The sequence below is a fragment of the Haemaphysalis longicornis genome, unplaced genomic scaffold, assembly GCF_048455015.1.
Source record: "Haemaphysalis longicornis isolate Haplotype H1 unplaced genomic scaffold, Haemaphysalis longicornis Haplotype H1 scaffold_7, whole genome shotgun sequence".
Taxonomy (NCBI): Eukaryota; Metazoa; Arthropoda; class Arachnida; order Ixodida; family Ixodidae; genus Haemaphysalis; species Haemaphysalis longicornis.
This window is the reverse complement of record NW_027526422.1, coordinates 150,739,989-150,765,165: the sequence shown is the minus strand read 5'-3', so window position 1 is coordinate 150,765,165 and position 25,177 is coordinate 150,739,989. Positions and strand designations below refer to the sequence as shown.

The 25,177-nt window shown below is 44.9% G+C and overlaps 2 long non-coding RNA genes across 2 annotated transcripts; both read right to left on the bottom strand.

Moving 5' to 3' along the window:
• Window positions 1–431: 431 nt before the first annotated feature.
• On the bottom strand, window positions 432–4,060 carry LOC144145302 (uncharacterized). Its single transcript, XR_013317470.1, has 2 exons — window positions 3,265–4,060; window positions 432–589 (listed from the first exon to the last, which is right to left on the bottom strand). It is a non-coding gene; the product is annotated as an uncharacterized LOC144145302 (long non-coding RNA).
• A 7,860-nt stretch (window positions 4,061–11,920) lies between these two features.
• Window positions 11,921–22,095, bottom strand: LOC144145301 (uncharacterized). Its single transcript, XR_013317469.1, has 3 exons — window positions 21,610–22,095; window positions 15,696–15,930; window positions 11,921–11,967 (listed from the first exon to the last, which is right to left on the bottom strand). It is a non-coding gene; the product is annotated as an uncharacterized LOC144145301 (long non-coding RNA).
• Window positions 22,096–25,177: the final 3,082 nt, after the last annotated feature.

Genomic DNA, 25,177 nt, shown 5'->3' with positions numbered 1-25,177 from the left:
TAATGTGACCTTTGCGTAAACTTAGAGCACAAGCACAGCAGTGCAGAAGTTCAGAAAAAACTTTTAAAGAGATGCTCATTTATCATCGTTAATCTGTTTAGTATTTCATTAATGGTTTGAAGTTTAATCACAATCACTGGTACCCTTAATAAATACTGTATTTTCTTGACCCGTTTGACTTTGTTCCAGATTCATTTAGCTTTCTCAGTGCAATTAACTCTTAAGAGGCACATGTGGTACTATTTTTGAATACGCTACTAAAACACAATAGAGAAGAGAAGAAATTCTGCAGTTAGCATGTCAGCATGCGCACTGAATCTGTTAACAATTTCCACCCACCACTTTGCTGCAATGAAACATATTTGGTGTACAGAATTTGTGTTGTTTATGACACAAATCGACATAGATTGGCAAGACTGACAGCAACAGGGTACTTTTGAGGCTATATTGAGAACTGTATAATACATCATTCTGGACTTGCAACTTGCAACTTGTCTCGTATCACTTGACGGGCTTGCATGACGAACATTTCTGGATCAGATTGTCCAGTTGTCCAGTGGACGGTCCAGAAACTAGTTTAGCAGAGCAGCTGAAAACAAAAACAAGAAAGTATTTTTATTTGGGAGATTACCAAAGCCTGGACAATTACCAAAGCCATTACCAATAAAATATTAATTTCATACTTCATTAAAACTGGGTGAAAATGCATGCCGTAGACCTATTTTGTATATTTGAGGACGACCATGAAATGGTACATAAAAAATAAGGCCAAAAAAAGCTGATATACCTCTAAAACATACCTTTGATTATAACAAGCTACCAGACGTGTCTGCATTTTTTTAGTGCAGAGGCCACCGTACTTACAAATGATAGCTTCCAGTAATTTACCATCATTACCACCAAAAAGGATTGATTAGTCTCTCACAGAAAAGTAGACACTACCTCGTGAATGGCTTGGGCTAATAATTGTATGAGTACATTTTGCTCTGGTTTCGAAATGTATTGAAATTGCCGCCCGTCTGCGGGAGATAGCGCGTGCATAAAAATGAGAACCTCGGCATGACGGCACGCGGAGGTGACAGAGGAAGCAGGGAAAGAAGATTCTCACTTGTAAGGGTGCAGCATCTTTATACCATGTAATTATGGTATAAAGATTAACTTGAGTGTGCCTGTCTTGCCTTTGAGAATCACCTTTGACATTCGCCTTTGAGATTCTTCAATGGCCGTTCTTATCAATGTATTCGTGTCTTGTAATATATCCAAATAATGACAGTACCAGCTGCTTTCGTCTTTTCCATTATCAGTGTGCCATGTTACACTGTGACATGTTACATTGTGAAAAGGGATACTGTAATTTGTATACAGTTTGCTGAAAATGGCAAGAATTGCTCAATACTATGTGGAGTAAAACACCCTAAGGAGCAATTCTAAACCAAGGGAAAGCAAGTTAGGCCCAAATGACTGGGGCAAAAAGCAAGTGGAATTTCAAATTATATGCCAGATTTACCTGTAAGAACGTACGGGTAAGTCAAAGTCATGATAAGTAAGTCATGACAAGTCAGATTAGTGCAGTACAGGATATATCTTTAAGGGGGGACACTGCTCTTAGAAAATTTTTTTAATTTTTAAGTAAACTTTGTGAAATTTTTAAGACTTGGTGCTTTCCCCCACTGATTTCTTTACACCTTGGTGGCACCAGTGGCAAGGAACCATTTTGAGTGCCCATTTCAAACACTGAAGTTTAATGGGCTTTAAAATTAGTTCCAAGCGATGCATCAAAAAACTGATTCTCTTATTGCACTCACCAGGGTTTATAATGTTGGAAAATGTAAAGATTACAGTTTTATGACCAACACTGCTTTGTCCCTTGTTCCTCCAAAAATGGTTAATTGCCTCTAATTATCTTGGGAACTAATTGACAAACTAAAAAAATAACGGAATATTTGAAATCAGTGGAAAAGAAGCAGCAAGAGTGACAAGTTTAACAGAGTTTACTTAAAAATAAAAGGAATAGTTTTAGGATCCATCCATGTCTCCCCTTTAAGGAGCCATGAAGACAAAATACAAGTTTGTGTTATTCGAAAGATTTAATGTTTTATAGTGCCCCCAGCGCTTGTCCAAATGCAAACAATGTTTTATTCACTGAGAAATTGATTAATTTAAGTTAAAATTTTAATTTTCCCAATAAATCGAGTGTTCTCGTGGTCCGCAATGACTTCACAGGAATTGAGCGCTCTTCTATGGTCCTATATTTCTAGGGACCATAGCTCTGCAGCCAATTGGGAGGCCTTGTTTGCCGTTAGTGAACGTAGATGGCGCCACCATACCGTAGCATACCGTTTTCTGCCTTTGGCGCGGAGCAAGAATTTCTTTCTCCGTGGCCTTTGGTTTGTTTTTGACCGTATTTAAACCTGGCTTGGTTTTCTTCAGGAAGAAAATAATTGCTTCGTGAAACATAGTGCTCGCTCTACAAATATGCTCACGTAAAACACCGTTCCTTGCGTCAGTCGGCAAGTGTAGTCTGAGACAACCCCAAAGCCCTGCAGTCCTGTGCAGCTAAACCAAGCATAGCGCGCGCAGTACCAACAGCAGTACACATCGGCACTTCTGTTTACGTGTGCTTCCGAAACTTCCACTGTTTGTCCCACCATTCTTACGGCTTTGAAAAGAATTTGCCCTACATTTAAGCACAAACAGCTCGTTCGGCAAGCTTGTAAGCTCTGCCTAATTTGCGTTTGCTTTTGCCGCCCTCCGCAAATCCCAGAACTGTAACATGTGACGTCATAGGTTCTGCTGCGGGAAATGAGCTAGTGGGTCGCATGGCCATTCCCTTTTTTCCTAAATATATAGCTTATTTGAGCGAAGTTTACGTTAGCAGTGGTGTCAGTATGATTCTAACGAGGCAATCTTTTGAATGAACCAAACTTGTGTTTTCTCTTCATGGCTCCTTTAAAATATACCCAGATTAAAAGAATACTTATTGGGTGTAGTACTTTCAGTCATATGAACAGACGCAGGGGTTAATCCAGAATTTTGATTTTGAGGGGGTGTCGAAATCCTCCTGGGGGGGTTGTCGTTGTCCTCCTGGGGAGAACGACAACCCCCCATATTGTGTATCCTCTTGGGAGGCTGTGTATATCCCCCTGGGTGGGGTTCTCGTGGTTGTGGAGTCTTTCTTTTTTTTTTGGAGGGGGGGAGGGGGGTATAAGTTCCAGAACAGACGCATACAGTTCACTACACAACTTATAAAGGCCTGCAACTCACATTGCTCCATTTCTTCTTGAATGTCTCAAGCTCTGCGGCGGCTTTCATGGCCTTTTACTCCGCTCCTTTGGGCCGCGCTTCCTCCTGTTTGGTACCTTCACTTGGTGTGATGCCAACTAGGTACCTAAAACAAAATAAACAGATAACAGTCAGTCCAGCCAACACATTAAATTCCTTGCTGGCTTAGCCTGTTCTTTTATTACCACAGTGACGCCTCTTTCTTAAGTGACTTAACCACAGCGACTTAATTCTTTCTTTACCGCACCTATTCAAAACCGTTCAATTTCAAAGATACCTTGGGAGCCCCTTTTCACAGCATTCCAGCCGTTTCTGGAACGATCTGGAGTTAGCTCAGAAAATGCCCTTTCAAAATCCATTTCGTTTTCATTTTTGCAATGAAAATGTGATTTTTGAGAAGCGTTTGCATTACCTGGGTGTGGAAAAGGGGCGTGGTCAACGCTACTGAAGAAGAATACGTGCCACTGGTAATTAGTCTGCATCAGCGTTTGTTTTTCTTTATAATGGTGAATCAGAAGCCGATTTTCCATCGTCAGGCTTGCACTCTGACAGTAATAATCTCAGAAATTGGCGGAAAATGTCAAGCAGTGTCTGTTTAGGTAGTTTTATTCCCTCTGCGTACGTTGTTCTAAGGTGTGTTGTAGTTTCACTTACCACAGGACCATTAACGAACAGTTTACAACTGTTTCGTTTTCATTTCTGCATGGCGAAATTCATATAGGCGCTACCACGCAGTTACCCAACTTCAAGCCTTGAGCATCCGCTACTAATCCTTGAAAAAAGCCTGCCGTTCCTGATTTCACCCACTCTAACCCAATTTCTGTGATAAGAACTTCCCAGGCAAGTCAAACGATAGCACCGAGTCACCAGATATCAGTTTCGACGAGGAGAGTGCTTCAAACCGCCTTACACACCGCCTGCCAGTTTCGTTTTCATACGAGGCTATCTTCAGAGTGTAGTGTTGTTTCTTAGTTGAACCCTTTATTCGGACAGTCTCCAATACGTTTTGTACTGTTTCTTTTCAAAAATTTTAGGTGGCACTGCAATGGAGGAGGCTGGTAATGCTGATCTTTTTTTATCACACAACAGCAAAAGTTTGCAGGGCACGATTCTAGCGCATTGCACCTCACTGCTGCAAGCAAGGCTACATTAGCGAGTCAGAACATCATAACTGATGGTGAGCGTCAACAAGCATCAACTTCATTTTGTTTTCAACATCATGCATGTTTTTCCGCATTGCGCGCTTGCCCCAAATACTCTGCTGGCCGGAAATGCTAAGTCGGTCATTGACAAGATCTTTTTATGTTACGTGGGGGCAAATTGCTGCCGCTGCTAATGTCAAACCACCAGATTTCTTCCAGGGAACCGCCAGAAATTGCACATTTTGAAATTTAGGTTGGGCTTCACTGCATGGCAAGAGCACAATGCAAACTGAATTTTTTTTATATATCTGACAAACTGCTCCACGCAAGTCGACATTTTTTCTAGGGCGCGTTTTGAAATGCTTCCTTACAAATTGTATATTCTAATTTTTTTATACTATCGGTGGTTTTCTTCAATGAAGGAACGGAAACCAGCGAAAAAGGACGAAAAACACGAGGAGAGACGAGACAACACAACGCTGGACTAGCAGCTGAAATTTAATTGAAGAAACCGACACACTCTGTGAACAGCCAAGTCAACGCATGCGCCAACACGTACGCGTGAACGAATGAAAATGCTATTGTTACTAACTACCTCCACTTTCGTATCGACACCTCTCAAGTTTGAAGGAAGCCGATTTCTTTGTCGCTGAGGGTGATAGACACAGGTGCGCTAATGCAGTTGCCTTCCTGCTGTTGTCTTATGAAGAACGCCTCCAGTACTTCCCTCTAATTCTTAGTCCTCTAATTCTTAGTCCTGCAGTACTTCCCTCTAATTCTTAGTCACAGGGACCAGATGAAAAGAAGGAAAAAAAGGAAGGTTGAAGTAATGCCGTATATACATAAAGTGTTGCACAACATGAAGAAAATTGCTTCGCAGCACGGGGTTCAAGTGGTCTTTTCCGCGCCGTGTAAACTCTCCAAACTGTGCGCGTGCTTTGGAAATATGGGAAAAGAGAAATGCGCGTGTAAGACAAACCATGCCAAGAAATTCGTTAAGTGTGAGCACAGTGTCATCTATAAAATTCTGCTGAGGTGTGGGAAGGTTTACATCGGCCAAACCGGCCGATGTGTCAATGAGCGGCTGGAGGAGCATTGCGCGTTAGTTAGTTCTCAAGGAGCTGGACACCTTGCCTTTCACTGTCGACAGTGCAAGTGCGAACCATTATTTGATAGTGTAACGATCCTTGGAAAAGGCAGGACTAAGAATGAGAGGGAAATACTGGAGGCGTTCTTCATAAGACAACAGCAGGAAGGCAACTGCATTAGCGCACCGTCTATCATCCTCAGCGATAAAGGAATTGGCTTCGTTCAAACTTTAGTGGTGTTGATACGAAAGTAGAGGTAGTTAGTAACAACAGCATCTTCATTCGTTTCACACGTACGTGTTGGCGCATGCGTTGACTTGGTTGTTCAGAGAGTGTGTCAGTTTCTTCATTAAATTTCAGTTGCTAGTCCGGCGTTGTGTTGTCTCGTCCCTCCCCGTGTTTTGCGTCTTTTTCGCTGGTTCCCGTTCTTTCGATATGCACCAACTGGCCCAGCAAGCTGCACTTCTACAGTACTTTTCTTCAACAACTCGGACGCACCACAATCTTTGTTTTGCTGCTTCTCTCGCTGTCAGTGAATGTGTGCATACATTTCCTCCTCGCTCAAAATAAGTTTAAGCACGTGGTGCCATTTCACAGCAGCAATTAAACGAAAATTTGGAAGTTTTTCATGATGTGTCTGGCTTGCGCCAGTTTGGTGTCGCTGAAGGCCATCTACAGTGTGCTACTGGTGTTAGCTGAAGGGCAGTTCTTTGTATGCAATGCTCGTAAGACCTCGTTTCAAAAGCGCTGCTATGTGCACTTGTGCTTCTGTACAAGTGGCGACTTTTGTCTGCAAGCGCCGTGTGACATCTCTATGAATGGATACCCTGAGATGCTTGCTAGCCACCTGCACAGACTGGCTATCAGTACGGTGTGCACACGATTTTCCCATGCTTTGCGCTTGCTTCACGATGAGACGGTCTTGTGAGTGTTTAAAAAGTGCTGCATAAGCAATTCCCTGGTCTGCACCATGGATGACAACCCCAAAGAGTAATCTGAGACGAAACAGGTTGTAGCCTCAATAAACCAATAGCGTGTACCAATTCTTTTTTTTGCATTTTTCGGCTACAAGGTCAGGAGGTCGACTTATATTCCAGTTCGATCTCTATTCCACATAATACGGTAACAGACACACCTGCTGAATCTGCACTTTTATTCTGCAGTTGTCATTTCTTCTCTTCAAGTTGCTGCAATGAACTGACTTGCTCCTTGATTTTGTGGCATAAAATATTTCATTCAGACACCGCATGCCCCTCTACAGTGCTGCTTAAAGGGGTCAGAAAGAACTAGCCTTAGGTAGCTCGCTCAACTACATTCCATGCTTGAAAGATGTTTTTTTAAACTGAAGAATGACAAAAATAGTGAAAGATCTTAAAATTTCCGGTTACAAACCACAGAAGTGATGTAATAGCAGTAATACTATAAATTGAGGTAATGGTGTGCTAATTGCACATTACAACTCGAATTATGTCTTGCAACACAACTGAGGCACAACTACTATCCCACAATCATGCTTCATGGCAATGGCTTTAGACTGCAGCCGCTAGTGGCACTAACAAGATGTCATATGGACTCGGCAAGAAAGTGGCAGGTGATATACCACTACTACATCTCTTGCCATTATTATTCAGCTTAGTTGTTGGAAGTTTGCATTAAAATTGGCCTCGTAGTGATTGGGTCAATGCAGTACATAATTTGAATTCCCCACAGTTGCATTTTGTCTTCACAGTTTAACTTGATTGGCCGCATGAGATGTATAAGTAGGTGGTATCACGACTATGTTGCTCAGCACCACTGCTTATGAGGATGCCAAGTTTAACAAAATACAGCTGTTATCTGCAAGGCAGATCCACCAGAAGCTACTACACCAACAATAAGCAGAGTATTAAACTAAACAGAAAACAACCTACCTTTGAATGAACTCCATTGTCGAAGCAACCCCTGTGGGATACTTGATGTTCAGGCAGAAGTACAAAGCCAAAAGAAGCTCCACCCCAAGCAGGAAGCTTATATTTTCCACGACAAGTGCCCGGTCGACAAACACGTGGCAGCTGCAGTTAAAGAGTGTCTGGCCTGAGAAAGACAAAGAAGTCATAATTGTACAGCTGGAAATATATAATACAAAAGTGCTTGAAGCAGCTGCTTTTTTCTTTTGTTTAAATCGCTCAGATAGTCTCCATGAACATCCCCCATACAAGTTTTATTAGAATACATCTGAATACCAAATGCTACATTACAATTCAGACGGTCCCCCGATATCCAGCAAACTCCCATTTAGGCGAATTCGAAGGAACCATGAATATTTGTTCATATTATTAAAAATTTGTCTTAAGCAGACGCTTGCCTAATTTTGTGCATGTGGCAAGAGAGCAAAAGAGGTGGACATTTTACCCATAAAATTCGTCATAACCAAGTTCGTCTCAACGAGAGTCTACTGTATATGTTACAGGCATTTATATGAAGTGTTTTCTTTTTTTTTTCTCAATAAACGTTTCGGCTCCTTCTATGCCACCATGACGTACGTGATTGATGCACCTAGTTAGATTTTCCTTGCGAATGTGAAGTTAACTATACACTCAAGAATCTAATTTGATTTTAATTATTGAAATTAGGTGGACATGGAAAACCATTTCTCAAGGTTCCAATTGTTCTGAGCTGAGCTAGCCCAGTGCCACGACAGCCAGGCAGACTTGCTTTGAAACAGAAGGAAGGAGGATAAATGAAGCATCGCGGGCTGCAAGGACAAGAGGAGGAGTGAACTGCCTCAGGCAGCCAGAAAAGGGGTGGTCAAGTCAATCGACACACTCTTGAGCATGCCGTGGCAAAAACACTTACACCAAGATATCTTGTTTTCTGATAAGGTAAACAGGTATTGTCAATTTGGCACTTGTATCTGTCGCATCTGCTTCCTAAAACCAAGTTCTGTACTCTGTTCGTGCTATTTTATGCACAGTTTCAAAAGGTAAAAACTAGTTGGCCATACTCAGCCATACAGGCTTGCTAACATGTTGTCCAAGCCAATGTGAGAACGATTTCAGAGGATTGTGCAAGGGAAGTGGCACTTTAGCATACACTTCTGCTAAAATTGCATGTAAATCAGTTGAAAAACTGAAAACATGACCCAAGAATTCTACACTTTTTTTGTGGTAGAGCAGTCTCTTCACACTTCATTTATCATAATGGAGAACTTTGAAAGAAAAAAAAACAAAATCCGCTGAATCAGAGTTCCGGGCTCAGAGTTGTAATAGCAAAACAAGGTGCCAGTACAAATCCTTGTCCTCTCCATGTTTATTCTAGGATGCTAATTTGCTAAGCACGCAAATAAAGCATTGCTGTTTCTGTTGCCATCAGGTGCTAAAGACAAGCTAGCTCTCTGGTTGATCTGTCTTCACAGACTGTAAAAGAGTCGAGTGCACTCGGAGTTGTCTTGTTTTAATGTGAAAGCATTTTTTAACTCGGTAGGTTGAAAACTGGCACACTGGCAACAAACAAAATGGTTAAAGGCGCAGTCACACTAGCCTGACCATCGGACGATTTGATCGGCCAACACCGTGTCGGCGAGCTGTCGGCAGCCATGTCACATCACGTTGACACCGACCGTTGGCCAATCGTCTGCGTCAGCGAGAAATCGGCGGGGCCTCGGTGTCTGCACGATGTCGGCCGACGCGCTTGTCACACCACGCCGACGACCGCACGGCGACCCTCTCCACTGGGGATCGCTTTCTTTCTTTAGTCAAACTTAGAGTATCGTGTCACGACTGCCGCGACATAAGCCGTTCGTGTGTACTCGCGTGTGCGCTGCTTGTACTGTGTGTACTTCTCAACTTCTTGTTAGATCACAAACAAAGATAAAAGAGCTGTGTTCGCTGCTGCCGTGGCAGTAATAATACGGATTTTATGGATGAACCCCGGCAAAAAGACCTCTGTAGCACGTAGAATATGCATCTAAATTAGTACGTACGTCAGCGGAAATTTAACCTCCTCTAATAGAGAAGGCTTTACAGTGCACCATGGTACCGCATTTTTGAGAAACGCGGTGCAAGAAAAGTAAGCTTAATTGTGGCTCCAGACGCCACTCGCTGTTTCGAAATAAATTTTCCATAACAAAGGTAGTTGCTTCTCAAAATCACGCAGAAAATGATTCGAAAATTGGATACACAGACCATGCTCCTTTAAAAACCGCAAAAAAAAAACCACCCCGTCAGGAATTGAACCCGCAACGTCGAGCGAGCGAGCGAGCGGCGCGACGCATGACACCACTGTGCCCCAACACAAATGCCGACCAGCTGCCAATTAGCCTGTGTACTAGATGGAGGTCCATCCTTCGTATAGTACATCGGTGTTTACTAGCTGGTTTACAGAACTCCTGGCTGGTAAACTGAAAGCAATGTTCCCCGAAGCCCCCACAATAGCTTATCGCCATCAACTCCACTGCTTCGCGAAAGCGCTCGCGAAAATATGTGTGCCCGGCTGCGACTGCGATTTCACACTGCAGGGATAGTGCTTGCCGTACTTTGGTTTTGCGTTTTACGATAAAAACCTTGGCCGATATTTATCCGTTATTACCCAAATTACCCTACGTAACTTTTTTTCTACATGAAACTGATTTTTTTTGTACAGGCGAGCCGATAGCACACACATGTGCAGTTTGCAGTTCGGGAGAGCGGTGTCGCCGAAGAACACGGCCGAAGCATCTAAAGCCAAACTACGGATCGCATTAGCGCTAGTGTTGAGTTGCATGAGCTTCATGGACGTTACTGAGTTTATTACACTCCAGAAACTAACCAAACAGAGCTGCATTCATTGTGGCACGAATGTTGTAGGGGCGCAGTTTTCGCTTCTCGGTCTATTCTCGACGACGCGTCAGGCGACTGGTCGGGCTAACGGTTTTGCTGGCGCCTTCGGTCGGCAAGCCAGCTACACTACGCGCACTTTCCATCGGCCAACATGTTTATGTCACCGTCAGCGTAGTATAACAACGTAGTCTGGCAACTGAGCAGTTGGCCAATGGTTCAGCGACTCGTAAACGTTGCCGTCGCATTGTCATCACTGCCGTGTCAGCCAAGTGTGACCGCGCCTTAAGGGATCGAAGAATACAAACCGGGTGGAAAAATGCTTTGCTTTAACATATATATATATATATATATATATATATATATATATATATAGGCCAGACCGTTCAAAACTACTAGAACTGCTACCATGGCTCATACATGTCCGCATTGTGCAGCGCAAAGCAAATGTCAGGCAGATTTCACAGAACAGAAGCACACAGTCTTTGTCAAAATTTTCTAGGCCAAGCCAAAAGTGTACAGGCTGCAAAAAAATTTACAAGCTTGTGTACCGGGCGAGGCTGAAATATTTTATGTCGGATATATAGACAAGACACCTTTCTTTCTTACTGTTATAAAATATTTTTGTCACATTTAAAGGTAAAGCCGATTCTTTGAGTCCTTTGTGGTCGAGAGGGCTTAGGATTGGCCTAGAAAAGTTTGAGAAAAGGTGCACATAAGCTTTTTTCTTTTACCTTAATGTGTAGGTTACCTTACAGAGCAAAAACAGATGGAAGCAAAGAATACATTTGAAATAGATACCGTTCTTTTGCACGTATAACCCGCACCAAAAATGCCCAAATTCTAGTGGCAAAGTAGGGTGCAGATAATGCATGGGGTTCTCCCTTTAGTGCAGGTTCACGGCAATGTGCGTGGTGTAACACAGGCTAAGCCTTCGATTACACGAAACATACAAGGAAGAAAACACAAGGATGGCGAATTGTGACTTTCGGCTTGCAGTCAGTGTATTGTACATGCTAAATATACGCGTTTTCTTTAGTAGTCCGGGAATCAAATGTCCGGGAAATACGCGAGGATATTTTTTTTCTTTTTCGGCATCTCAAAGTGGAGGTGCAGATTATATGCAGGGGCGGGTTATATGCGTGGGGAAATATGGTGTTTTATCAGAAAATCACTATTGTATTACTACACACAAAAAAAAATTTAATGAGTAATCTGGCAAAGAGAAAAGACGTTTTTCTGGCAGAATACAAACACCAGTTGAATCAATGAAAACAATGGTGCTGCATGCCCACATTGCTCTTTTTGAAATTGATGATCACGATACGATACTCTTAACAATCAAGGTGGCCATAATATTTACCTGAACCTCTTTTTGATTGACGGGTGGCTAACCTACAACCCAACAGAGTATATGCTTGGCCAATAGATGTAATTCATGCCAGCCATTTTTAATGCCGCAATTTCCTGTGCCAAACTTGGAGGCTTGAAATGTATCACATTTTATACAAAGTTTCAACAAGTTTCAAGCTAATTATCAAAACCCTTCAAAAAAAATAAAGGGGATAAAAGGAAATGAATTGGGAAAGCTTACCCAGCGCTCCAAATATTGGCAATTCAAGGAAGTCTGGTCCGGAATTCTTCTGTAAGTTCTGTTGATGCCTAATACACAATGAAAAAATAGAAGGGCAATAAGAACAAATTTTAAAGATGTCTCCAAATATCTAGAGAAATTTCATCTATTCTGTTGTTTTACAGGTACAACGGACCTTCTTAATCCTCAGAAAAACGTCTGCTGTAGCCGAAGTATGCAGTATCAGACACGGGAGGGGAAGGGGAGGGGTTATGAGTGCAAAATTGGGTACTTTGACTGATATTGCATATACATAGTACAAACACTGTTGTTTTTACACGGCTGCAGCACCTCAGTGTTTGCCCACGGGCAAAGAATCGCCTAAACATCATTTCCAATGCTTAGCACCAGCACTTGGAAAAGGCCTACTGCATGCGGTCAAGTCTGTAAAGATGCATGATAAGCAGAACAAATGAAGCAAGAATATAACTAGGAGCAATTATTAACCAGCTACAAAAATCAGTTGCGCCCATCAGAATTAGCTGGGCGCTTTGAATCCCTTCGTGACAAGGCAGAATTCCAGAAACCATTCGTCAGACAAATCCAATCGCTGCCTGACGTTCCCCCAAAGCAGCTTCCACAGTTTTTATGATTTTAGTCAGGTCATTGAAACAGCTGTAATGAAATAATCTGATGATGGACAGCTGTGAAATAGAAAGTTAGACCATTTGGACTGCGCACGGCCACCGGCAGATTGCATACAATGTACGGGAACCAACCCCCGTGAGGCATTTCTTACCCTTTTCACCGAACGAAACGGGATTGATGCATGCATGGGAATAATAAATACTGACCTTCACTGAACCCGGGTTCTTAATTACATAAAAAAAACTGTGACGAAGGGAAGACTTGACTCCAGGTGCACCACTTCGCGCACTCGTAGCACTGTTGTTCAATCTCACCAGAGTCGCGTTTATCGGCAGCGGCCTCATTCTTGATGGTCGAGCGGACCGTCTGCTTAGACAGGCCTGTACTTCTCGTGATGTCGGCCTGTTTTTCCCAATGTTTGACAGCGCTAAATGGGCTTAATTTATCCGACAGTGAAATCAGCTACCCTGCCACTCATGCCGCTGGTTGCAAACACACAAAAAAAAAGACAAGTCTACTGGCACTGGTTTAACTTCACTACGCCAACTACCCGGCTGCCAACAATGTTGCCAGACATAGGTTTTCTCGCCAAATTAAACAAAGAAAAAGCATGCCGACCCTGCGGAAGCCCGATTTAAACATTCAGTCGAAAAAGTTCGCCTAAAATTTAGTCTATTGTAGCCGATAGTCTGCTCTAGCCGGGTCCATTATGAGCGGAGTGGACTCCATTTAAAATGCATGGGGACCAGACAGAGCAACAGAAATGGACTGTTGTAACCGAAAGTCTGTTGTTGCCGGATCCGCTGTAACGAGCATAGACTGTATGTACCTGTATATTTATGTACGTATTATTGCAGGCAGCATGTGTAGCACTGCCAAAAGCTTGGGTGATATGCATACATCTTATAATTTACTCCAGGTGGTCCACTAATTGTCATGCATGTAAGAGGTGAGAACGCACACGTCACATTTCACGCAACGTTGATGTTAGGCCATCCGGAAGCAGAAAAATTAATTACAATCCCTGTGCATAATGTTTCGGTGACACGTTATAGCCCCTGTCCTGCAGGAAAGTCCTCGCTACTTGTAACTGTATATGACTGCAATGCAGTAGCCACGCAATGGGAGAGCCGAACTACACGAATTCCTCACAAGCAACAGAAAAAATTATTGGGTGAACTTTTTAAGAATGTGAAAGCCTACTTGGGCCTTTTGTTGAACTCTTGTTGAAATTTGCGGCTGCACCCTGTCACATATATTGCATCTTCAAAAGCTCGTTCCACTCGCTCTCTATTGCCAGGAGCGTCCTTGTTAGTCCCCGTCCATACATTTACCCTTCAAGGCGGCTTGTATAGAACGTGTGGCAGCCCCCCCACACTCCTTTGGTGTTCCACTTTCTTGAGGCGCGTTCAATTCCTCCTTCTCCCAGCCCTCCTTCAAACCTCCTCCTGCGCTGCTATTTCCATTTTCTGGTATGTGATCACCAGCTTGCACTTGCTCTGCCCACAGCTTCCACTTTTTTGTACCATTACTTTTTGGCACTTCACGCCGTGTGCGCTTGGTACAGAGATATCTAAAGCTTTCATCCTAAAATGTCAAATAACAAGTTAGACTAAAGCTTTTAACAGTTCCCACTACACAATCTGTGGGATGTACATGGTGCAAGCTTAGATGAGTGCCTGGAGTGAGAGTGTTGCCTGGTCAAGGTTGTTGGTTATTGCTAGTGACCGAGTCAGCTCAAATGTCCTAATGGTGGACAGGTAAGCAATGGTCGTACTGAGGTTTCATGCAGCCAAGAAACAGTTCCTAGGTCCTGGCTAAGGTGGAAACGCATGGCCTCTCTTTAGTGTTACTGGAGTCTTGAAGTTTTGGGAGTGGTGAAGAAAAGGCCCGCATGTGGTCATTGGAAGATTCAGCTAGCCACATTCCAAACATTCGAAGGCTTGTTAACGTTTATCAACCACTCCTTCTTGTACCAGAATTATTCTTCTCTTCTCTACATCTCACTTTTGTGCCCAAGGACTGGTGCATTTCAGTCATCCCAGCTTTTTAAGACATGCCTATACTTCTTACATGATATCAGCCCCCACATTTTTCTGTTTCATCTAAAACAGTGCCCAGTAGGGGTGTAGCCTGGGGGGTGGGGGGGGGGGGGGTGTGCAGCTGTTGTGATGTCAGAATACGCCCAAAATTTATGCATAGAGAAAAATGACGTATATTGTTTGGGCAACCAGAGCAGTCACACCTTTTTTTTCCTGTTGGTGTATAACACCTCTGAAATATTGGTCTGCCTACGCCACTAGTGCACAGCATGACAGAAAAGAAAGTGGGAGGTGTTTTATGGCACGACGTCAGCAACACATAGCATTTTGCTTAAAGCCAACCTGTCAGATGCTGCTACGAGCCTGGGTGAATGCCAGAGTGTAGAATCTATAACACCTATGTTGAAATGAATTTCTGCCACACCATCTTGGCTGCAGCATTTCACAAACTTCAAAAGTTATCTGACAGTATTAACACAGAAACATGGAAAATCTTTTTGTTATTGGTGTAACAGCATTTTTCTGTGCATGCAGGAGAAAACAAGCTGAAGAGTATTCAAGGCACTTTTGCCTTGCGTCAATGGAACAGGAACCAATAACAATATTTGTACTTGGTATATATCACCCCAAGTGCTTCAATATCGAAGTGCAGTTATTGGCTAAGGAACTGAAGCTCCGAAATCCCAATTCCCACCTTCCCATCCGTTTTCGTGAGCAAAAAGAATGCCCGCAAACTGGTTAGAAAAAACAACTTTTACCTCTCTGAATGAATGTGGATCTGAAAACAAAGAGTGCTCTACTGCAAAGAATGTTTTACTCATTTACTTAAAACAATTACCAAGCATTCCTGATGAATTGGCACTTATTAAAATTTTCTCGATTGTCGTGGAGTGTGCAGCAGAAGGTACCACTATTTACCGGCTGTGCTAATTGGAATCCTCACACCCAAAGTTGGGAGAAGAAATTTCTCCCATCTCACTTCCACCCTCTTTTAGCTGTAACAGATAAATATCATTATAAGGTTACACTTAAAAAAGTACTATGCATTGCCTTCTTTGTTTTGTATAGCTGAACCATCACTGCACACAGATATACAGCTACAATACAAGACATGGGAGCACTCTTACCTCGTGCAGCTGCATTATCTTCTCCAGGTCGTCACCAAAGTAGGACACCAGCAGTGGGATCAGGCAGATTGAATCAGCATTTTCCTTGCCAAGCTTAGTTCCAGGCTGTTCCATCTTCAGGGCCCACTCCAGAACGCACTCGCTCTTGGAGGAGGACCGAATGAACAACACCAGCTTGGCCACTTCCTCTTTTGGCACGCCGCAGAGCTTCCCCCTGAGGCTGACACCTGTGAGCCTAAAGAGTTCATATAATAACATGGCATCAACATTCAATAACACAAAATTGCATTTACCATTGGAGTTTTCTTTCACACGCAAGGCATTTATGCCTAGCTTGAGCTTACCCACTCGAACTATACAAAACCTTTGTTCTTAGGTGATTGAGCATACTGTACTTACTCGCGTAATGAACCCACTTTTTTTCCAGAAAATTCGGCGTGAATTTGGGGGGAGGGTTGATTATGCAGGACAAAATTGGCACAGTTTTAAAAGTCGAAATTTCATACAATAAAGTTGCTCAGAGAAGCACTGTCAGAGCCTTGCCATTTTCGTGGAAACACGTAGGTAATTATGTAATCAAATTTTTTTTTATTCGCAACATGCTAGTGGGTTCGTACTCGCCATGGAGCTATACCCTCCTTAGTAAAGTTGCTTGCCGCCTCACATTTGCTGTCGGCCCACAGCGCACCGTCTTGCGTGCTATCAAGGCACTCAAAAACTTCTTTTCCGACACCGGGAAACTTCCCTTCTTTAGACCCACGAACCACACGGCGATCCCCCTGTTCCCCACCCGGGGGCAAGGGGTCAAATGAATGAAATATCCAGAAAAATGACAAAGGCACAGTGAAAGAGGTCTCTTTAACGCCATCTCAATCTTCATGCGCTGCGTATTTCAACCATGAACACGGTCTGACTTGAAAATGTTATCATAAAAAGATCACACACGTATATATATTTCAGAGATCGTGTTTTTAGCACATGCACTGTCACAGGAAAATAATATGTAACTTAGAAACCCAAGCATGCTTCAGAAATAAACTGAGATAGACAATAACAAATGAATAAGTGCTCCTTGCATTTTGCCATAAAAGAACCAAAATGTTATGTTGTCATCAGGAAATATGTGGCTTGGGATCGCGATGCAGATTAACATTGCTCTGAAGCAGGCCTGGGTTTCTAGATTTTTTTTTGAGTGGCCAGCTACATTCTGGTTGAGGGATTTTTACAATAAAATAAAATCATAAATAGACATAATAGCATGCTTTTTGTCTTTCCACTTGTCCCCATCTGTCGTCACGCTGTCGTCACAAACCATCTGTCGTCACAAACCATCCTTACAAACATATTCTGAACTGCAAACATAACTTGCCCATTTATAAATTGCAAAGTCGCATTAAGCTTTACATAAGATATCCTATTTGCTTTTTACGTAATTAGGTTTCATTGTTGAGATTGAATACGTTGAAGTAACTAATCTATGGGTGCATAGTAATAGAGGGCAGCAAATTAACCCTTTCGGCCCTGGCGTCGTCATTTGACGACACAACACATAATATCCTCTAGCGCCTTAACAACAAAACCAAAACTGCTAGTTTTCAGGCTTAGGGTTGTTCAAGGATGCCTCTTGCGATAGACACCAGCATTGTTGAGATTTCGCGAGGCTGGACGATATGAAAAAGACGAAGCTTCAGTGGACATAGGATATGACGACCGCGCGGGTAAGGAAATGGAAATTCCGGTTCGTCAAAATGTCTATAAATCTGTAAATACTTGGATTACCAGCTTTATATTTTTTCTGTAAAATCAGGGTATCATAGGCTTTCCGAAAAAAATGAAAAAAAACTTTTTTACAAAAAAGAAAATTTTTAATTGCCTAATGACCTAATTAATTAACGTGCCTGTAAATTAATGAATACTTGCACTATTAGCGTAATTTTTCATTTCTGTGCTTCTGATGTCCAAAGCTGCACGAAAAAATGCATAAAAACAATTAGCGCTTGAAATAAAAAATCCAGGGCTGAAAGGGTTAATGATTGGGGTGGGGATCTTTAACGTGAGCGAGATTTCAAGACAGGTATTTTTATTCCACACTTCCATCCCAAAAAGAGCTGCGCCCCTAGAACAAATAAAGCGACGCGGCGAACGTCTTGGCTCCTGAGTAGAATTACATGTTCCATAAAACAATTATGCATGATAAAAATCACAAAGCCAACACTGAAAAACAAGCACTGTAATAAAATTATCATACATATTAATGTTATCCAACACTACTATACTTACCAGCAGAAATGACATTGTTCAAAAATTTTTCAGAAAGATTTTTTTGAAGTTACATCTATTTCGTGAAGTTGGTCTAGATAAAAATTGCGTAGTTTAACTTCATCTTAAACACCAGGCAAAAAAAAAGCCCCATAACATCCTACGCTCTCATTTTTCGTTGCGTCAAACCCAGCTACAGCTTTCCCGCATAGGCCTCCTGCGCTGGAGTTTTGGCGACATGCAGCGCCCCTAGCGGCCGACGCCTCTGGGTAGTACAAAAGCAGACGACCCTCGCCGCCCTCCATGTGTTTTCAATTACAAGCCAGAGTGAAAGTTGGTTGTGGCGCTTTGTGGCGTGTTTAAATGACTGCATACTGTATGAAATAGCCCTTAAAGTAGTTGCAGAGGCTAAACAAAATAACATCCGGTAAAAGAAGCCGATTTGTCGGCTTTCTTTTGAGCGAGCTGTCGCGGTAGTCGCGGCGTGGGACAGTATCGCCAGGTCGGGTGGTTTAACTGTTTGACGACAGTCACAGTTTTTTTCTTCTTGCGTGCGTTCGACAAAGGAAAGTTCACGAGTAGCATAAACACGGAACGCTGCTCATCTTACATCCTGAGGTTGCTTCATCGGGAGCATGCAAGCGAACGCAAGAATTGCGCAGCCGACTCAGCTAGCTGACACTGCGGGCCTGGCACCGCCTTTGAAACGAGTGGAAATTTTGTTTCGTATTTTCGCAAACTAAATGATTCTTGCGTAACGTTTTACGCCGCACGATTTACAAACGGCAGGGTACATGTATACTAGCGAGTAGGTGGGGCAATAGCGCCAATTAAATAAACAAATTAAGCGCTATTAAAGGACGCAAAACACGCACCAAATCACACGCCCGCTGCCTGCAGAGATGTGTACTTCTATAACATCACATAACACAGCATAACATAACACAGCCGCATACACGGTGCGGGGCTCCGAATATTTATATACGATCATCACTAACTGTGTTGGTTTTCTAGTGCAGGGGTCGTCGAATCTGAACGCCGACACGACAGTTTTGACTTCAAATGGAGTTAGACAGCGAGACAAGAACAGAGAATTGGCGTCCTCCAGCTGAATTGCCCTTCCTCATCTTCACACTTCGCCAGATTATTGTCAAATATTATTAGAAATTCGCTGAATTTTTTTCTCTTTGCATTCAAAGCCCCCCCCCCCTCCTCCTCCTCCCCCCCCCCCCCCCGATTTGCCGTCCAGCCCTCCGCCGTGTCGGCTGCATGGAACTCGGACGTTGCTGACCCTCATTTTAGGCTATTAAGTGCGAATTGGGAATGTACCGTATAAACCGGAATATAGGTCGAGTTTTTTTTCCAAAAAAATCCGCACAAAAGTCACCCCTCGTCTTATATAACGGTCATTGGCAGAATGTAAATCGTTGTCTGGCAACAATGTGCAAGCGTAGTCCCAGTAACGTTGCAGTAGTCCGTCGCCATCGCCATTTGTGTCGGACTGCTCTCTCGCACTATAAGGCCTTTATTTGATTTCGCTTTTCTCTAGTTTTTCGTCTTTAACTCGTCTATTGTGCGTGCGTGCGTACATTTCTGTACGTCTCTGTTCCGAGATGAGTGGCGGCAGTCGACGCCAGTTCACCGCGGCGTCTAAGCTGACGGCGATTGAGTCACCGAGCAGAGTGGGAATATGGCGGCGCAACGCCAGTTATGATGATGATGGTTTGATTTTATTGGCGCAAGGCCGACATGGGCAAAGAGCGCCAAACACAAAGTGATTTGATGAGGACAGAACAAGAAATAAAATCAGTTAAAAGCTATGAGCACGGCTGGCGCAACGCCAGTTAGGCGTTTCGGAGAAAAGTGTGCGGTACTGGCGGAGCCACAAAGCTAAGCTGTGCGCGTGCAACCCCCGAAACCGATCGCTTCGTGGACGTCAAGCGGTGCACCCCGAGTTGGAGAACAAAGTGGCGGACTTCGTCCGGGAACTTTGTCCGGTAACTTCGCTCACGATCGCTCCGGAGGCCATGCGCGGACCGGCTCCGCGAACTGTACAATGAGTGGATAGCCGGCGACAACAAAAAGACCTATACGGGCCGGTTGCGACCGTGTCAAGCTGAGTGTCCTTCTCTGGGCAGTCGCTGCCCGACGACATGGTTACACGAGCGTTCAGGAAGTGCTCCATCAGCAACGCGCCTGATGGCATGGAAGATGATATTAAAAAGCAGTCATCGTCGGACGAATCTGAGAGCTCGGACGAGTGACTTCGGCAGGCATAGAGAGTGGCAGTGACGGGCGGGCGTCGAAAATAAATATAGACATTGTGTGTGCGCTTCTGTGCCAAGTTATTTTTTTGTCAACTTTTCCCACCTGAAGGTAGGGGGTCGACCTATATTCCCACTCGACCTATAATCCGGTTTATACGGTATGCTGCAAGAGCATAATTAAGTAAAGTGAGAGCGAACAAGGAAAGCGAGCGGCCTCTTAGTTGGCCCGACCACTTTGTTTTACGGCCACTAATTTCGGAATCGAAAAACAGATTTCACGCTTCTGACGGTCGCGGCATTATGCCACTGAGACACGCAACAAAACGGCAAGCTAACGCTGCATCATGTATTCGTAACGGCGACGCTAACGAGCACTGCTTAATGAAAGTGCATGCATAGTGTGCAGGTACGCAAAAGAGCGGCGCACCGCAGCAGGCGAGCCTGCGGTCCGCCGGACTCGCTGGCTTTTTAAAGCGCGATCATCGCCGATTGCATCACTTCTTTTTCTGATCGGCTGTTTTTGAGAAGTCTTTGTCACCTAGAGTATTAGTTTAAACTAGAAATTTTACTTAAAATTTCACTTCGTACGACCATCGATCGGTGAACCTGCGAGTAGCAGACGCCGTCACGGTCCCGGTACTTTCGTCGGCGCTGTAAACGTGTTTAGCGCTGCAAAGCTTTTTCCCCTAATGCCAAGTTGATCGCTGAAATAGATCGGACGCGTCAGGGATGATCTGGTGACCACGTCGCAAAATAATCGAGAGAGTCGAGCTCATTTTGCTTCTGTCAACACGGGATCCTATGGGACCCACGCAGCTTTGTACTACCCGGAAGTACTGCCCGGAAGCCGCTTGCGCAGCGCCCCCTGGGCAGCGCACGAGGCCTATAAACTAGATGCCTAGCGGTGAAGGCTGAGTCAGGACGCAGCAGGGGGAACAAAACGTGCAGCTTGCGTAAAGTGCATGGCATATTTCTGCAATACAGAACGCGCTATATCATACTACTGCATCAGAACTGCCCACAACGCAATTTTTAAATTAATGTCGCCTCGTAGAGGCTACACTCGCGAGTAAACTAAGCTGCCTTTTGTTCGTTGCCAACTGGCTGTTTACACGCTGCGTATACCTTATTTACAGTAACACCGTGCTCTTTATCTCAAGAGACGCAATGCGACCGCGTATACCTTATTTACTATAACGCCCAGCTCCTTATCTCAAGGGACGCGATGCGACCACATGTAGTCTAATCTCGCATCTCCAAGCTGTCTGCGCGAGGGTTAGCTCGCGACCTTCAGTCAACCGTTCGGCGGCATTAAAACGCTCGCGACATGGACAACTTACACCAGCCAAACAATTCTAAATCATCCACGTTCACGGGAGACTTCTTACCGTGGAAGCAGTCTCGTGGAAGCAGTCTCGTTGTTCCAGCGTTGGCAGCGGTCAAACAAATCTCGAAACTATACGCCGTTGACGAACCTCGCTGTCATGGAGCCCGCAAGCTTCCGAACGGCACGGACGGCGCGAAAAAAATTTTCGTTGGGCTGTCTGCGCATGCGTGTCTCGCTCCGCGATCAGCCGCGTGGTTCCCGCTTGGTGCTCCGGTCACGTTGCGCCGAGAAGAAACGTAGAGACGAGAAATTTGATGAGAATGTTGCCGAAATAAAGTGAAAATGCTGGGTACGTTGCTTATACGCTATGGAAATGTCTGCTAATAATTGAATGAAGCAGAAATAAGGGGCCGGAAGGCCTGAACGTCCGTATTTTGAAGATACGGTACAGGTACCGTAAGCGGGAACGTACGGTTTCGCAGCGCCTACGGCGCGTTTACGGCTCCAGTGGCGTAAAGTTCGCTGTAATTTTACGGTTTTTTCTAACAGTGTAATGTGTCTTCAGGAAACACACCTAAATTGTAACATTACTAATTTCTTGAATAGCTACTTGGTATTTCGGCCCCGCACGGGGCACCTTGAGTATTCATGGTGACGGTGAGCAGCGACACCGCGGACCCCGAGCTCCCAACATAAGCCGTGTCCAACCGTGGCGAGGTGTTTAAAGGTGAAGGGTAGAAGCCGTAAACGGTGGCCGTCGGAGCCTTGGTCAAGCTCCGGCTGATGGGCTCCCTGCCTGTCTACCAGGCAGGGAGCTCCAGGACCTCTTTGACTACCAGGGTAAGGTCAAAGGAGAAAGTACCCCCCGTCTCCCTGCTTTTCAATGTATCATATGGCATTTTTCAAACCCCCCCCCCCCCCCAGACATGATCGGCCCCCGAAAAGGGGCCGCACCGAAGTTTCATTCCCACCTCTGTCAACAACTGTCCTTTCAACAAACATGAATAACTATTCTCGTTTTCTTGTGATCGAGTCTGCTGACCCAACGAGACCTGTCGCTTCACTGCCGGTATTCCTTGTCTCGAAATTTCTGCAAAGCACATTAGGTGAAAAGTATAAAGCCAAAAAGCTCAGGACAGGAGAAATCCTTGTCGAACTCAACAATGAAAAACAATCCCGCACACTTCTTGCCCAAACTCGCATCCATGATCTGGACATCAAGATAACGCCCCACCGGAGCCTGAATAGCTCCCAGGGTGTGATTTCAGAGTCGGATCTCCTTACAGAAACAGATTCCGACCTTCTTGAAGGTTTAAAGGACCAGGGCGTCACAGCTGTGCGCCGCATCACGATGCGCAGGGACGATAAGATAATCCCAACCAAACACATTATCCTGACCTCCGACCGTTCGACACTTCCGCAATATATAAATGCAGGCTACATCCGATGCTCTATTCGACCGTACATACCAAACCCGCGCCGCTGCTTTAAGTGCCAGCGGTTCGGGCACAGCACAACCTCATGCCGCGGCAAAACAACCTGTGCGAAATGTGCAGCGCAGGACCACCCCACTGACAATTGCAATTCTGACAACCTCACATGTGCAAACTGCAGGGGCCCTCATGCGGCCTACTCCAGGAAGTGTAAGAAATTCCAAGTGGAAAAGAAAATAATCCATCTAAAAGTGACAGAAAACATCACCTTCCCAGAGGCGCGGAAGAGGTTCGCCTCTTTCCCCCCGGGGAGGTACGCCCACGCGGCTCGCCGGGGGGCGGAGCGGCGTCTGGTTTCGGCGGGGACCCAGTACCGCGAGTCGGACTTGGTCCCGCCCCCCCTTGGGTTGCCTCAGGCAGCCCAACCAGCCTCTGCACCGCTCGCTCACCCAGCAGCGGCTGTGGGGGCAACAACGTCTGTTGGGGATGCCGCTGCATCCAGTGCTTCCTCTCCACCGGCCCAAAGCACACGCACGGGCACGGAGGAGATGGAGGCAGTCGCAGCGTCCCCCTCCCCCACCTCACTGCCTGTGCCATCTGTCGTGCTCCCCACGCCTTCGGCACTGGCAGCGCAGGCAAATAACGCCCGAAAGGGTACCACATCAAGGGGGCCCAGTCCGCTGCGCACCCCCTTGCCATCAGATGACGACATGGACGTCGAGCCCTTCCGGCTTTCATCGCAGCGGAAGGAACGGGCTGCGACGTCCAGGTCAGTAGAGAAGGCCAGAAAACCCCTTCCAATAGTCCAAGCCCCGAAAGACCCTACATAAATAATCACTCTCCAGTAGCTCTAACACATCATAATGGGAAGAGGAAACATAGTTCAATGGAACTGCAGAGGCCTTCTGAATAATCTTGACGACGTGCATGAGATTCTGCATGCCAACCAGCCAAGTGTAATGTGTGTCCAGGAAACACATCTGAATTCCAAACACACAAATTTCTTGAATAGTTACCTGGTATACAGGAAAGACAGGGATGGCTGCACACACTCTTCTGGCGGTGTGGCCATAATCGCCCGCAAATCCTTAGCATGCCACCCTGTCACCTTGAACACCGTCCTTGAGGCTGTAGCCGTCCGCACAATAATTTTTAATAGGTTGATAACGGTGTGCTCCATCTACATCTCTCCTGATCTTGCACTTCTGAGCTCTGACTTTGAGGCGCTCGTTGACCGGCGCTCGTTGACCAGCTTCCTGAACCGTACATCTTAACAGGCGACTTCAATGCACACAATTCTCTTTGGGGCTCTTCTCGAACGGATGCCCGAGGTCGCCTGATAGAGAAGTTTTTAACATCCTCTGGAGCATGCCTTTTCAACAAGAAACAGCCTACATACCATAACATAGGACACAATACATACTCAAATCTTGACTTGGCTTTTGGTTCGGCAATTCTCTTTCCATGTCTTGAGTGGGGAGTGGGCACTGACCCATATGGCAGTGACCACTTCCCCACTTCACTAACATATATAGGTAAAGGCCCAAGCAGTTCATCGTCCCATAATAGGCTCAATGAAGCACGAGCTAACTGGAACACATTTACAGACATCGAAACTACACCACACATCCATAGGACACCTACACGTTGAAGAAGCCACCCAACTCCTCACGGCGCACATCCTCGACGCCGCCGAAAAGTCCATTCCCCACGTCTCTGGTGCCCCGCGCAACCAGAGGAGGCCGTGGTGGAATGAGGACTGTAGGCGGGCACGAGAGGCCCAGAACAAGGCGTGGGGTATCCTTCGTCGGTACCCCACGTCGGGTAACCTTATCTTGTTCAAACGGGCCAAGGCGTTTGGAAAACGTGTGCGCCGTGAGGCAAAACGAGAGAGTTGGCACACCTTCTTGACATCCATTAATTCATACACAGACACACACAAAGTCTGGACACGTATACGCAAGCTCAAAGGACAACAGACACACAGCCTGCCCCTGGTTAGCACAACAGGGGACACACTGGAAGACCAGGCTAACACACTTGCACAACACTTCGAACACGTGTCTAGTTCAGCACACTACACAAACACTTTCATGAAACACAAAACATCTGCAGAAAAAAAGCCCTTACACGACAAAGACAAATCAAAAACTTCTTACAACTCTGAATTCACTCTCTATGAGTTGAGGGCTGCCC